We start from the raw sequence: 9,267 nt of genomic DNA, 5'->3' as shown, positions 1-9,267 counted from the left end.
AAGCAGGGTCGGGCCTGGTTAGTACTTGGATGGGAGACCGCCTGGGAATACCAGGTGCTGTAAGCTTTATTGTTTAAAAAAAAAAAAAAAAAAAAAAGAGTCAATGAAATAGTTCAAAAATCCTAAATTGTCTTTTTTCCCCCTCAAAATGCCTGAAATCGTCTCTGAGTTTCTTCAGAAAGCCTGAAAGAGTCTCTTTTTTTTTCTTCAAATAGCCCAATTTTGGCAGCAGATTTCGCTTACGGCCATACCACCTTGAGAACGCCCGAACTCGTCTGATCTCGGAAGCTAAGCAGGGTCGGGCCTGGTTAGTACTTGGATGGGAGACCGCCTGGGAATACCAGGTGCTGTAAGCTTTATTGTTGGATGGGAGACCTAGTAAGCTTTATATGGTTTACTACCCTAATGTTCTAACCATTCAAATAGCCCAATTTTGGCAGCAGATTTTGCTTACGGCCATACCACCTTGAGAACGCCCGAACTCGTCTGATCTCGGAAGCAAAGCAGGGTCGGGCCTGGTTAGTACTTGGATGGGAGACCGCCTGGGAATACCAGGTGCTGTAAGCTTTATTGTTGGATGGGACACCTAGTAAGCTTTATATGGTTTACTACCCTAATGTTCTAACCATTCAAAAAGCCCAATTTTGGCAGCAGATTTTGCTTACGGCCATACCACCTTGAGAACGCCCGAACTCGTCTGATCTCGGAAGCTAAGCAGGGTCGGGCCTGGTTAGTACTTGGATGGGAGACCGCCTGGGAATACCAGGTGCTGTAAGCTTTATTGTTTAAAAAAAAAAAAAAAAAAAAAATGAGTCAATGAAATGGTTCAAAAATCCTAAATTGTCTTTTTTCCCCCTCAAAATGCCTGAAATCGTCTCTGAGTTTCTTCAGAAAGCCTGAAAGAGTCTCTTTTTTTTTTCTTCAAATAGCCCAATTTTGGCAGCAGATTTCGCTTACGGCCATACCACCTTGAGAACGCCCGAACTCGTCTGATCTCGGAAGCTAAGCAGGGTCGGGCCTGGTTAGTACTTGGATGGGAGACCGCCTGGGAATACCAGGTGCTGTAAGCTTTATTGTTGGATGGGAGACCTAGTAAGCTTTATATGGTTTACTACCCTAATGTTCTAACCATTCAAATAGCCCAATTTTGGCAGCAGATTTTGCTTACGGCCATACCACCTTGAGAACGCCCGAACTCGTCTGATCTCGGAAGCTAAGCAGGGTCGGGCCTGGTTAGTACTTGGATGGGAGACCGCCTGGGAATACCAGGTGCTGTAAGCTTTATTGTTGGATGGGAGACCTAGTAAGCTTTATATGGTTTACTACCCTAATGTTCTAACCATTCAAAAAGCCCAATTTTGGCAGCAGATTTTGCTTACGGCCATACCACCTTGAGAACGCCCGAACTCGTCTGATCTCGGAAGCTAAGCAGGGTCGGGCCTGGTTAGTACTTGGATGGGAGACCGCCTGGGAATACCAGGTGCTGTAAGCTTTATTGTTGGATGGGAGACCTAGTAAGCTTTATATGGTTTACTACCCTAATGTTCTAACCATTCAAAAAGCCCAATTTTGGCAGCAGATTTCGCTTACGGCCATACCACCTTGAGAACGCCCGAACTCGTCTGATCTCGGAAGCTAAGCAGGGTCGGGCCTGGTTAGTACTTGGATGGGAGACCGCCTGGGAATACCAGGTGCTGTAAGCTTTATTGTTGGATGGGAGACCTAGTAAGCTTTATATGGTTTACTACCCTAATGTTCTAACCATTCAAATAGCCCAATTTTGGCAGCAGATTTTGCTTACGGCCATACCACCTTGAGAACGCCCGAACTCGTCTGATCTCGGAAGCAAAGCAGGGTCGGGCCTGGTTAGTACTTGGATGGGAGACCGCCTGGGAATACCAGGTGCTGTAAGCTTTATTGTTGGATGGGACACCTAGTAAGCTTTATATGGTTTACTACCCTAATGTTCTAACCATTCAAAAAGCCCAATTTTGGCAGCAGATTTTGCTTACGGCCATACCACCTTGAGAACGCCCGAACTCGTCTGATCTCGGAAGCTAAGCAGGGTCGGGCCTGGTTAGTACTTGGATGGGAGACCGCCTGGGAATACCAGGTGCTGTAAGCTTTATTGTTTAAAAAAAAAAAAAAAAAAAAAAATGAGTCAATGAAATGGTTCAAAAATCCTAAATTGTCTTTTTTCCCCCTCAAAATGCCTGAAATCGTCTCTGAGTTTCTTCAGAAAGCCTGAAAGAGTCTCTTTTTTTTTTCTTCAAATAGCCCAATTTTGGCAGCAGATTTCGCTTACGGCCATACCACCTTGAGAACGCCCGAACTCGTCTGATCTCGGAAGCTAAGCAGGGTCGGGCCTGGTTAGTACTTGGATGGGAGACCGCCTGGGAATACCAGGTGCTGTAAGCTTTATTGTTGGATGGGAGACCTAGTAAGCTTTATATGGTTTACTACCCTAATGTTCTAACCATTCAAATAGCCCAATTTTGGCAGCAGATTTTGCTTACGGCCATACCACCTTGAGAACGCCCGAACTCGTCTGATCTCGGAAGCTAAGCAGGGTCGGGCCTGGTTAGTACTTGGATGGGAGACCGCCTGGGAATACCAGGTGCTGTAAGCTTTATTGTTGGATGGGAGACCTAGTAAGCTTTATATGGTTTACTACCCTAATGTTCTAACCATTCAAAAAGCCCAATTTTGGCAGCAGATTTTGCTTACGGCCATACCACCTTGAGAACGCCCGAACTCGTCTGATCTCGGAAGCTAAGCAGGGTCGGGCCTGGTTAGTACTTGGATGGGAGACCGCCTGGGAATACCAGGTGCTGTAAGCTTTATTGTTGGATGGGAGACCTAGTAAGCTTTATATGGTTTACTACCCTAATGTTCTAACCATTCAAAAAGCCCAATTTTGGCAGCAGATTTCGCTTACGGCCATACCACCTTGAGAACGCCCGAACTCGTCTGATCTCGGAAGCTAAGCAGGGTCGGGCCTGGTTAGTACTTGGATGGGAGACCGCCTGGGAATACCAGGTGCTGTAAGCTTTATTGTTGGATGGGACACCTAGTAAGCTTTATATGGTTTACTACCCTAATGTTCTAACCATTCAAAAAGCCCAATTTTGGCAGCAGATTTTGCTTACGGCCATACCACCTTGAGAACGCCCGAACTCGTCTGATCTCGGAAGCTAAGCAGGGTCGGGCCTGGTTAGTACTTGGATGGGAGACCGCCTGGGAATACCAGGTGCTGTAAGCTTTATTGTTTAAAAAAAAAAAAAAAAAAAAAGAGTCAATGAAATAGTTCAAAAATCCTAAATTGTCTTTTTTCCCCCTCAAAATGCCTGAAATCGTCTCTGAGTTTCTTCAGAAAGCCTGAAAGAGTCTCTTTTTTTTTCTTCAAATAGCCCAATTTTGGCAGCAGATTTCGCTTACGGCCATACCACCTTGAGAACGCCCGAACTCGTCTGATCTCGGAAGCTAAGCAGGGTCGGGCCTGGTTAGTACTTGGATGGGAGACCGCCTGGGAATACCAGGTGCTGTAAGCTTTATTGTTGGATGGGAGACCTAGTAAGCTTTATATGGTTTACTACCCTAATGTTCTAACCATTCAAATAGCCCAATTTTGGCAGCAGATTTTGCTTACGGCCATACCACCTTGAGAACGCCCGAACTCGTCTGATCTCGGAAGCTAAGCAGGGTCGGGCCTGGTTAGTACTTGGATGGGAGACCGCCTGGGAATACCAGGTGCTGTAAGCTTTATTGTTGGATGGGAGACCTAGTAAGCTTTATATGGTTTACTACCCTAATGTTCTAACCATTCAAAAAGCCCAATTTTGGCAGCAGATTTTGCTTACGGCCATACCACCTTGAGAACGCCCGAACTCGTCTGATCTCGGAAGCTAAGCAGGGTCGGGCCTGGTTAGTACTTGGATGGGAGACCGCCTGGGAATACCAGGTGCTGTAAGCTTTATTGTTGGATGGGAGACCTAGTAAGCTTTATATGGTTTACTACCCTAATGTTCTAACCATTCAAAAAGCCCAATTTTGGCAGCAGATTTTGCTTACGGCCATACCACCTTGAGAACGCCCGAACTCGTCTGATCTCGGAAGCTAAGCAGGGTCGGGCCTGGTTAGTACTTGGATGGGAGACCGCCTGGGAATACCAGGTGCTGTAAGCTTTATTGTTTAAAAAAAAAAAAAAAAAAAAAATGAGTCAATGAAATGGTTCAAAAATCCTAAATTGTCTTTTTTCCCCCTCAAAATGCCTGAAATCGTCTCTGAGTTTCTTCAGAAAGCCTGAAAGAGTCTCTTTTTTTTTTCTTCAAATAGCCCAATTTTGGCAGCAGATTTCGCTTACGGCCATACCACCTTGAGAACGCCCGAACTCGTCTGATCTCGGAAGCTAAGCAGGGTCGGGCCTGGTTAGTACTTGGATGGGAGACCGCCTGGGAATACCAGGTGCTGTAAGCTTTATTGTTGGATGGGAGACCTAGTAAGCTTTATATGGTTTACTACCCTAATGTTCTAACCATTCAAATAGCCCAATTTTGGCAGCAGATTTTGCTTACGGCCATACCACCTTGAGAACGCCCGAACTCGTCTGATCTCGGAAGCTAAGCAGGGTCGGGCCTGGTTAGTACTTGGATGGGAGACCGCCTGGGAATACCAGGTGCTGTAAGCTTTATTGTTGGATGGGAGACCTAGTAAGCTTTATATGGTTTACTACCCTAATGTTCTAACCATTCAAAAAGCCCAATTTTGGCAGCAGATTTTGCTTACGGCCATACCACCTTGAGAACGCCCGAACTCGTCTGATCTCGGAAGCTAAGCAGGGTCGGGCCTGGTTAGTACTTGGATGGGAGACCGCCTGGGAATACCAGGTGCTGTAAGCTTTATTGTTGGATGGGAGACCTAGTAAGCTTTATATGGTTTACTACCCTAATGTTCTAACCATTCAAAAAGCCCAATTTTGGCAGCAGATTTCGCTTACGGCCATACCACCTTGAGAACGCCCGAACTCGTCTGATCTCGGAAGCTAAGCAGGGTCGGGCCTGGTTAGTACTTGGATGGGAGACCGCCTGGGAATACCAGGTGCTGTAAGCTTTATTGTTGGATGGGAGACCTAGTAAGCTTTATATGGTTTACTACCCTAATGTTCTAACCATTCAAATAGCCCAATTTTGGCAGCAGATTTCGCTTACGGCCATACCACCTTGAGAACGCCCGAACTCGTCTGATCTCGGAAGCTAAGCAGGGTCGGGCCTGGTTAGTACTTGGATGGGAGACCGCCTGGGAATACCAGGTGCTGTAAGCTTTATTGTTGGATGGGAGACCTAGTAAGCTTTATATGGTTTACTACCCTAATGTTCTAACCATTCAAATAGCCCAATTTTGGCAGCAGATTTTGCTTACGGCCATACCACCTTGAGAACGCCCGAACTCGTCTGATCTCGGAAGCAAAGCAGGGTCGGGCCTGGTTAGTACTTGGATGGGAGACCGCCTGGGAATACCAGGTGCTGTAAGCTTTATTGTTGGATGGGACACCTAGTAAGCTTTATATGGTTTACTACCCTAATGTTCTAACCATTCAAATAGCCCAATTTTGGCAGCAGATTTTGCTTACGGCCATACCACCTTGAGAACGCCCGAACTCGTCTGATCTCGGAAGCTAAGCAGGGTCGGGCCTGGTTAGTACTTGGATGGGAGACCGCCTGGGAATACCAGGTGCTGTAAGCTTTATTGTTGGATGGGAGACCTAGTAAGCTTTATATGGTTTACTACCCTAATGTTCTAACCATTCAAAAAGCCCAATTTTGGCAGCAGATTTTGCTTACGGCCATACCACCTTGAGAACGCCCGAACTCGTCTGATCTCGGAAGCTAAGCAGGGTCGGGCCTGGTTAGTACTTGGATGGGAGACCGCCTGGGAATACCAGGTGCTGTAAGCTTTATTGTTGGATGGGAGACCTAGTAAGCTTTATATGGTTTACTACCCTAATGTTCTAACCATTCAAATAGCCCAATTTTGGCAGCAGATTTTGCTTACGGCCATACCACCTTGAGAACGCCCGAACTCGTCTGATCTCGGAAGCTAAGCAGGGTCGGGCCTGGTTAGTACTTGGATGGGAGACCGCCTGGGAATACCAGGTGCTGTAAGCTTTATTGTTGGATGGGAGACCTAGTAAGCTTTATATGGTTTACTACCCTAATGTTCTAACCATTCAAATAGCCCAATTTTGGCAGCAGATTTTGCTTACGGCCATACCACCTTGAGAACGCCCGAACTCGTCTGATCTCGGAAGCTAAGCAGGGTCGGGCCTGGTTAGTACTTGGATGGGAGACCGCCTGGGAATACCAGGTGCTGTAAGCTTTATTGTTTAAAAAAAAAAAAAAAAAAAAAAGAGTCAATGAAATAGTTCAAAAATCCTAAATTGTCTTTTTTCCCCCTCAAAATGCCTGAAATCGTCTCTGAGTTTCTTCAGAAAGCCTGAAAGAGTCTCTTTTTTTTTCTTCAAATAGCCCAATTTTGGCAGCAGATTTCGCTTACGGCCATACCACCTTGAGAACGCCCGAACTCGTCTGATCTCGGAAGCTAAGCAGGGTCGGGCCTGGTTAGTACTTGGATGGGAGACCGCCTGGGAATACCAGGTGCTGTAAGCTTTATTGTTGGATGGGAGACCTAGTAAGCTTTATATGGTTTACTACCCTAATGTTCTAACCATTCAAATAGCCCAATTTTGGCAGCAGATTTCGCTTACGGCCATACCACCTTGAGAACGCCCGAACTCGTCTGATCTCGGAAGCTAAGCAGGGTCGGGCCTGGTTAGTACTTGGATGGGAGACCGCCTGGGAATACCAGGTGCTGTAAGCTTTATTGTTGGATGGGAGACCTAGTAAGCTTTATATGGTTTACTACCCTAATGTTCTAACCATTCAAATAGCCCAATTTTGGCAGCAGATTTTGCTTACGGCCATACCACCTTGAGAACGCCCGAACTCGTCTGATCTCGGAAGCAAAGCAGGGTCGGGCCTGGTTAGTACTTGGATGGGAGACCGCCTGGGAATACCAGGTGCTGTAAGCTTTATTGTTGGATGGGACACCTAGTAAGCTTTATATGGTTTACTACCCTAATGTTCTAACCATTCAAAAAGCCCAATTTTGGCAGCAGATTTTGCTTACGGCCATACCACCTTGAGAACGCCCGAACTCGTCTGATCTCGGAAGCTAAGCAGGGTCGGGCCTGGTTAGTACTTGGATGGGAGACCGCCTGGGAATACCAGGTGCTGTAAGCTTTATTGTTTAAAAAAAAAAAAAAAAAAAAAAAGAGTCAATGAAATGGTTCAAAAATCCTAAATTGTCTTTTTTCCCCCTCAAAATGCCTGAAATCGTCTCTGAGTTTCTTCAGAAAGCCTGAAAGAGTCTCTTTTTTTTTTCTTCAAATAGCCCAATTTTGGCAGCAGATTTCGCTTACGGCCATACCACCTTGAGAACGCCCGAACTCGTCTGATCTCGGAAGCTAAGCAGGGTCGGGCCTGGTTAGTACTTGGATGGGAGACCGCCTGGGAATACCAGGTGCTGTAAGCTTTATTGTTGGATGGGAGACCTAGTAAGCTTTATATGGTTTACTACCCTAATGTTCTAACCATTCAAATAGCCCAATTTTGGCAGCAGATTTTGCTTACGGCCATACCACCTTGAGAACGCCCGAACTCGTCTGATCTCGGAAGCTAAGCAGGGTCGGGCCTGGTTAGTACTTGGATGGGAGACCGCCTGGGAATACCAGGTGCTGTAAGCTTTATTGTTGGATGGGAGACCTAGTAAGCTTTATATGGTTTACTACCCTAATGTTCTAACCATTCAAATAGCCCAATTTTGGCAGCAGATTTTGCTTACGGCCATACCACCTTGAGAACGCCCGAACTCGTCTGATCTCGGAAGCTAAGCAGGGTCGGGCCTGGTTAGTACTTGGATGGGAGACCGCCTGGGAATACCAGGTGCTGTAAGCTTTATTGTTTAAAAAAAAAAAAAAAAAAAAAAGAGTCAATGAAATAGTTCAAAAATCCTAAATTGTCTTTTTTCCCCCTCAAAATGCCTGAAATCGTCTCTGAGTTTCTTCAGAAAGCCTGAAAGAGTCTCTTTTTTTTTCTTCAAATAGCCCAATTTTGGCAGCAGATTTCGCTTACGGCCATACCACCTTGAGAACGCCCGAACTCGTCTGATCTCGGAAGCTAAGCAGGGTCGGGCCTGGTTAGTACTTGGATGGGAGACCGCCTGGGAATACCAGGTGCTGTAAGCTTTATTGTTGGATGGGAGACCTAGTAAGCTTTATATGGTTTACTACCCTAATGTTCTAACCATTCAAATAGCCCAATTTTGGCAGCAGATTTTGCTTACGGCCATACCACCTTGAGAACGCCCGAACTCGTCTGATCTCGGAAGCTAAGCAGGGTCGGGCCTGGTTAGTACTTGGATGGGAGACCGCCTGGGAATACCAGGTGCTGTAAGCTTTATTGTTGGATGGGAGACCTAGTAAGCTTTATATGGTTTACTACCCTAATGTTCTAACCATTCAAAAAGCCCAATTTTGGCAGCAGATTTTGCTTACGGCCATACCACCTTGAGAACGCCCGAACTCGTCTGATCTCGGAAGCTAAGCAGGGTCGGGCCTGGTTAGTACTTGGATGGGAGACCGCCTGGGAATACCAGGTGCTGTAAGCTTTATTGTTGGATGGGAGACCTAGTAAGCTTTATATGGTTTACTACCCTAATGTTCTAACCATTCAAAAAGCCCAATTTTGGCAGCAGATTTTGCTTACGGCCATACCACCTTGAGAACGCCCGAACTCGTCTGATCTCGGAAGCTAAGCAGGGTCGGGCCTGGTTAGTACTTGGATGGGAGACCGCCTGGGAATACCAGGTGCTGTAAGCTTTATTGTTTAAAAAAAAAAAAAAAAAAAAAATGAGTCAATGAAATGGTTCAAAAATCCTAAATTGTCTTTTTTCCCCCTCAAAATGCCTGAAATCGTCTCTGAGTTTCTTCAGAAAGCCTGAAAGAGTCTCTTTTTTTTTTCTTCAAATAGCCCAATTTTGGCAGCAGATTTCGCTTACGGCCATACCACCTTGAGAACGCCCGAACTCGTCTGATCTCGGAAGCTAAGCAGGGTCGGGCCTGGTTAGTACTTGGATGGGAGACCGCCTGGGAATACCAGGTGCTGTAAGCTTTATTGTTGGATGGGAGACCTAGTAAGCTTTATATGGTTT

General features: G+C 46.0%; 41 non-coding genes across 41 annotated transcripts in view; all 41 read left to right on the top strand.

Annotated features, from left to right (window-relative positions):
* The window catches only part of LOC148963990 (5S ribosomal RNA), a 119-nt gene extending 53 nt beyond the window's left edge, over positions 1-66 (top strand). The window contains exon 1 of the ribosomal RNA XR_016152240.1: positions 1-66. This exon is cut by the window's left edge and continues 53 nt beyond it. This is a non-coding gene — a ribosomal RNA (5S ribosomal RNA).
* Positions 67-237: 171 nt separating this feature from the next.
* Positions 238-356, top strand: LOC148963989 (5S ribosomal RNA). Its single transcript, XR_016152239.1, has one exon. It is a non-coding gene; the product is annotated as a 5S ribosomal RNA (ribosomal RNA).
* A 92-nt stretch (positions 357-448) lies between these two features.
* LOC148963988 (5S ribosomal RNA) lies at positions 449-567 on the top strand. The gene has a single exon (XR_016153253.1). It is a non-coding gene; the product is annotated as a 5S ribosomal RNA (ribosomal RNA).
* Positions 568-659: 92 nt separating this feature from the next.
* On the top strand, positions 660-778 carry LOC148963987 (5S ribosomal RNA). Its single transcript, XR_016152238.1, has one exon. It is a non-coding gene; the product is annotated as a 5S ribosomal RNA (ribosomal RNA).
* Positions 779-951: 173 nt separating this feature from the next.
* On the top strand, positions 952-1,070 carry LOC148963986 (5S ribosomal RNA). Its single transcript, XR_016152237.1, has one exon. It is a non-coding gene; the product is annotated as a 5S ribosomal RNA (ribosomal RNA).
* Positions 1,071-1,162: 92 nt separating this feature from the next.
* Positions 1,163-1,281, top strand: LOC148963985 (5S ribosomal RNA). The gene has a single exon (XR_016152236.1). It is a non-coding gene; the product is annotated as a 5S ribosomal RNA (ribosomal RNA).
* Positions 1,282-1,373: 92 nt separating this feature from the next.
* On the top strand, positions 1,374-1,492 carry LOC148963984 (5S ribosomal RNA). Its single transcript, XR_016152235.1, has one exon. It is a non-coding gene; the product is annotated as a 5S ribosomal RNA (ribosomal RNA).
* Positions 1,493-1,584: 92 nt separating this feature from the next.
* On the top strand, positions 1,585-1,703 carry LOC148963983 (5S ribosomal RNA). Its single transcript, XR_016152234.1, has one exon. It is a non-coding gene; the product is annotated as a 5S ribosomal RNA (ribosomal RNA).
* A 92-nt stretch (positions 1,704-1,795) lies between these two features.
* LOC148963982 (5S ribosomal RNA) lies at positions 1,796-1,914 on the top strand. The gene has a single exon (XR_016153252.1). It is a non-coding gene; the product is annotated as a 5S ribosomal RNA (ribosomal RNA).
* A 92-nt stretch (positions 1,915-2,006) lies between these two features.
* Positions 2,007-2,125, top strand: LOC148963981 (5S ribosomal RNA). The gene has a single exon (XR_016152233.1). It is a non-coding gene; the product is annotated as a 5S ribosomal RNA (ribosomal RNA).
* A 174-nt stretch (positions 2,126-2,299) lies between these two features.
* LOC148963980 (5S ribosomal RNA) lies at positions 2,300-2,418 on the top strand. Its single transcript, XR_016152232.1, has one exon. It is a non-coding gene; the product is annotated as a 5S ribosomal RNA (ribosomal RNA).
* A 92-nt stretch (positions 2,419-2,510) lies between these two features.
* On the top strand, positions 2,511-2,629 carry LOC148963979 (5S ribosomal RNA). Its single transcript, XR_016152230.1, has one exon. It is a non-coding gene; the product is annotated as a 5S ribosomal RNA (ribosomal RNA).
* A 92-nt stretch (positions 2,630-2,721) lies between these two features.
* Positions 2,722-2,840, top strand: LOC148963978 (5S ribosomal RNA). Its single transcript, XR_016152229.1, has one exon. It is a non-coding gene; the product is annotated as a 5S ribosomal RNA (ribosomal RNA).
* Positions 2,841-2,932: 92 nt separating this feature from the next.
* On the top strand, positions 2,933-3,051 carry LOC148963977 (5S ribosomal RNA). Its single transcript, XR_016152228.1, has one exon. It is a non-coding gene; the product is annotated as a 5S ribosomal RNA (ribosomal RNA).
* Positions 3,052-3,143: 92 nt separating this feature from the next.
* On the top strand, positions 3,144-3,262 carry LOC148963976 (5S ribosomal RNA). The gene has a single exon (XR_016152227.1). It is a non-coding gene; the product is annotated as a 5S ribosomal RNA (ribosomal RNA).
* A 170-nt stretch (positions 3,263-3,432) lies between these two features.
* On the top strand, positions 3,433-3,551 carry LOC148963975 (5S ribosomal RNA). The gene has a single exon (XR_016152226.1). It is a non-coding gene; the product is annotated as a 5S ribosomal RNA (ribosomal RNA).
* Positions 3,552-3,643: 92 nt separating this feature from the next.
* LOC148963974 (5S ribosomal RNA) lies at positions 3,644-3,762 on the top strand. The gene has a single exon (XR_016152225.1). It is a non-coding gene; the product is annotated as a 5S ribosomal RNA (ribosomal RNA).
* Positions 3,763-3,854: 92 nt separating this feature from the next.
* LOC148963973 (5S ribosomal RNA) lies at positions 3,855-3,973 on the top strand. Its single transcript, XR_016152224.1, has one exon. It is a non-coding gene; the product is annotated as a 5S ribosomal RNA (ribosomal RNA).
* A 92-nt stretch (positions 3,974-4,065) lies between these two features.
* LOC148963972 (5S ribosomal RNA) lies at positions 4,066-4,184 on the top strand. Its single transcript, XR_016152223.1, has one exon. It is a non-coding gene; the product is annotated as a 5S ribosomal RNA (ribosomal RNA).
* A 173-nt stretch (positions 4,185-4,357) lies between these two features.
* Positions 4,358-4,476, top strand: LOC148963971 (5S ribosomal RNA). The gene has a single exon (XR_016152222.1). It is a non-coding gene; the product is annotated as a 5S ribosomal RNA (ribosomal RNA).
* A 92-nt stretch (positions 4,477-4,568) lies between these two features.
* Positions 4,569-4,687, top strand: LOC148963970 (5S ribosomal RNA). The gene has a single exon (XR_016152221.1). It is a non-coding gene; the product is annotated as a 5S ribosomal RNA (ribosomal RNA).
* A 92-nt stretch (positions 4,688-4,779) lies between these two features.
* On the top strand, positions 4,780-4,898 carry LOC148963969 (5S ribosomal RNA). Its single transcript, XR_016152219.1, has one exon. It is a non-coding gene; the product is annotated as a 5S ribosomal RNA (ribosomal RNA).
* Positions 4,899-4,990: 92 nt separating this feature from the next.
* On the top strand, positions 4,991-5,109 carry LOC148963968 (5S ribosomal RNA). Its single transcript, XR_016152218.1, has one exon. It is a non-coding gene; the product is annotated as a 5S ribosomal RNA (ribosomal RNA).
* A 92-nt stretch (positions 5,110-5,201) lies between these two features.
* Positions 5,202-5,320, top strand: LOC148963967 (5S ribosomal RNA). The gene has a single exon (XR_016152217.1). It is a non-coding gene; the product is annotated as a 5S ribosomal RNA (ribosomal RNA).
* Positions 5,321-5,412: 92 nt separating this feature from the next.
* On the top strand, positions 5,413-5,531 carry LOC148963966 (5S ribosomal RNA). The gene has a single exon (XR_016153251.1). It is a non-coding gene; the product is annotated as a 5S ribosomal RNA (ribosomal RNA).
* Positions 5,532-5,623: 92 nt separating this feature from the next.
* On the top strand, positions 5,624-5,742 carry LOC148963965 (5S ribosomal RNA). The gene has a single exon (XR_016152216.1). It is a non-coding gene; the product is annotated as a 5S ribosomal RNA (ribosomal RNA).
* Positions 5,743-5,834: 92 nt separating this feature from the next.
* LOC148963964 (5S ribosomal RNA) lies at positions 5,835-5,953 on the top strand. Its single transcript, XR_016152215.1, has one exon. It is a non-coding gene; the product is annotated as a 5S ribosomal RNA (ribosomal RNA).
* Positions 5,954-6,045: 92 nt separating this feature from the next.
* LOC148963963 (5S ribosomal RNA) lies at positions 6,046-6,164 on the top strand. Its single transcript, XR_016152214.1, has one exon. It is a non-coding gene; the product is annotated as a 5S ribosomal RNA (ribosomal RNA).
* A 92-nt stretch (positions 6,165-6,256) lies between these two features.
* On the top strand, positions 6,257-6,375 carry LOC148963962 (5S ribosomal RNA). Its single transcript, XR_016152213.1, has one exon. It is a non-coding gene; the product is annotated as a 5S ribosomal RNA (ribosomal RNA).
* Positions 6,376-6,546: 171 nt separating this feature from the next.
* LOC148963961 (5S ribosomal RNA) lies at positions 6,547-6,665 on the top strand. Its single transcript, XR_016152212.1, has one exon. It is a non-coding gene; the product is annotated as a 5S ribosomal RNA (ribosomal RNA).
* A 92-nt stretch (positions 6,666-6,757) lies between these two features.
* On the top strand, positions 6,758-6,876 carry LOC148963960 (5S ribosomal RNA). The gene has a single exon (XR_016152211.1). It is a non-coding gene; the product is annotated as a 5S ribosomal RNA (ribosomal RNA).
* Positions 6,877-6,968: 92 nt separating this feature from the next.
* LOC148963959 (5S ribosomal RNA) lies at positions 6,969-7,087 on the top strand. Its single transcript, XR_016153249.1, has one exon. It is a non-coding gene; the product is annotated as a 5S ribosomal RNA (ribosomal RNA).
* A 92-nt stretch (positions 7,088-7,179) lies between these two features.
* On the top strand, positions 7,180-7,298 carry LOC148963958 (5S ribosomal RNA). Its single transcript, XR_016152210.1, has one exon. It is a non-coding gene; the product is annotated as a 5S ribosomal RNA (ribosomal RNA).
* Positions 7,299-7,471: 173 nt separating this feature from the next.
* LOC148963957 (5S ribosomal RNA) lies at positions 7,472-7,590 on the top strand. The gene has a single exon (XR_016152208.1). It is a non-coding gene; the product is annotated as a 5S ribosomal RNA (ribosomal RNA).
* Positions 7,591-7,682: 92 nt separating this feature from the next.
* Positions 7,683-7,801, top strand: LOC148963956 (5S ribosomal RNA). Its single transcript, XR_016152207.1, has one exon. It is a non-coding gene; the product is annotated as a 5S ribosomal RNA (ribosomal RNA).
* Positions 7,802-7,893: 92 nt separating this feature from the next.
* On the top strand, positions 7,894-8,012 carry LOC148963955 (5S ribosomal RNA). Its single transcript, XR_016152206.1, has one exon. It is a non-coding gene; the product is annotated as a 5S ribosomal RNA (ribosomal RNA).
* Positions 8,013-8,183: 171 nt separating this feature from the next.
* On the top strand, positions 8,184-8,302 carry LOC148963954 (5S ribosomal RNA). The gene has a single exon (XR_016152205.1). It is a non-coding gene; the product is annotated as a 5S ribosomal RNA (ribosomal RNA).
* Positions 8,303-8,394: 92 nt separating this feature from the next.
* LOC148963953 (5S ribosomal RNA) lies at positions 8,395-8,513 on the top strand. Its single transcript, XR_016152204.1, has one exon. It is a non-coding gene; the product is annotated as a 5S ribosomal RNA (ribosomal RNA).
* Positions 8,514-8,605: 92 nt separating this feature from the next.
* Positions 8,606-8,724, top strand: LOC148963952 (5S ribosomal RNA). The gene has a single exon (XR_016152203.1). It is a non-coding gene; the product is annotated as a 5S ribosomal RNA (ribosomal RNA).
* Positions 8,725-8,816: 92 nt separating this feature from the next.
* Positions 8,817-8,935, top strand: LOC148963951 (5S ribosomal RNA). Its single transcript, XR_016152202.1, has one exon. It is a non-coding gene; the product is annotated as a 5S ribosomal RNA (ribosomal RNA).
* A 173-nt stretch (positions 8,936-9,108) lies between these two features.
* Positions 9,109-9,227, top strand: LOC148963950 (5S ribosomal RNA). Its single transcript, XR_016152201.1, has one exon. It is a non-coding gene; the product is annotated as a 5S ribosomal RNA (ribosomal RNA).
* Positions 9,228-9,267: the final 40 nt, after the last annotated feature.

This window comes from Pimephales promelas, assembly GCF_988280905.1.
Source record: "Pimephales promelas chromosome 3 unlocalized genomic scaffold, fPimPro1.hap1.1 SUPER_3_unloc_1, whole genome shotgun sequence".
Lineage (NCBI taxonomy): Eukaryota > Metazoa > Chordata > Actinopteri > Cypriniformes > Leuciscidae > Pimephales > Pimephales promelas.
This window is presented reverse-complemented; position numbering and strand designations above follow the sequence as displayed.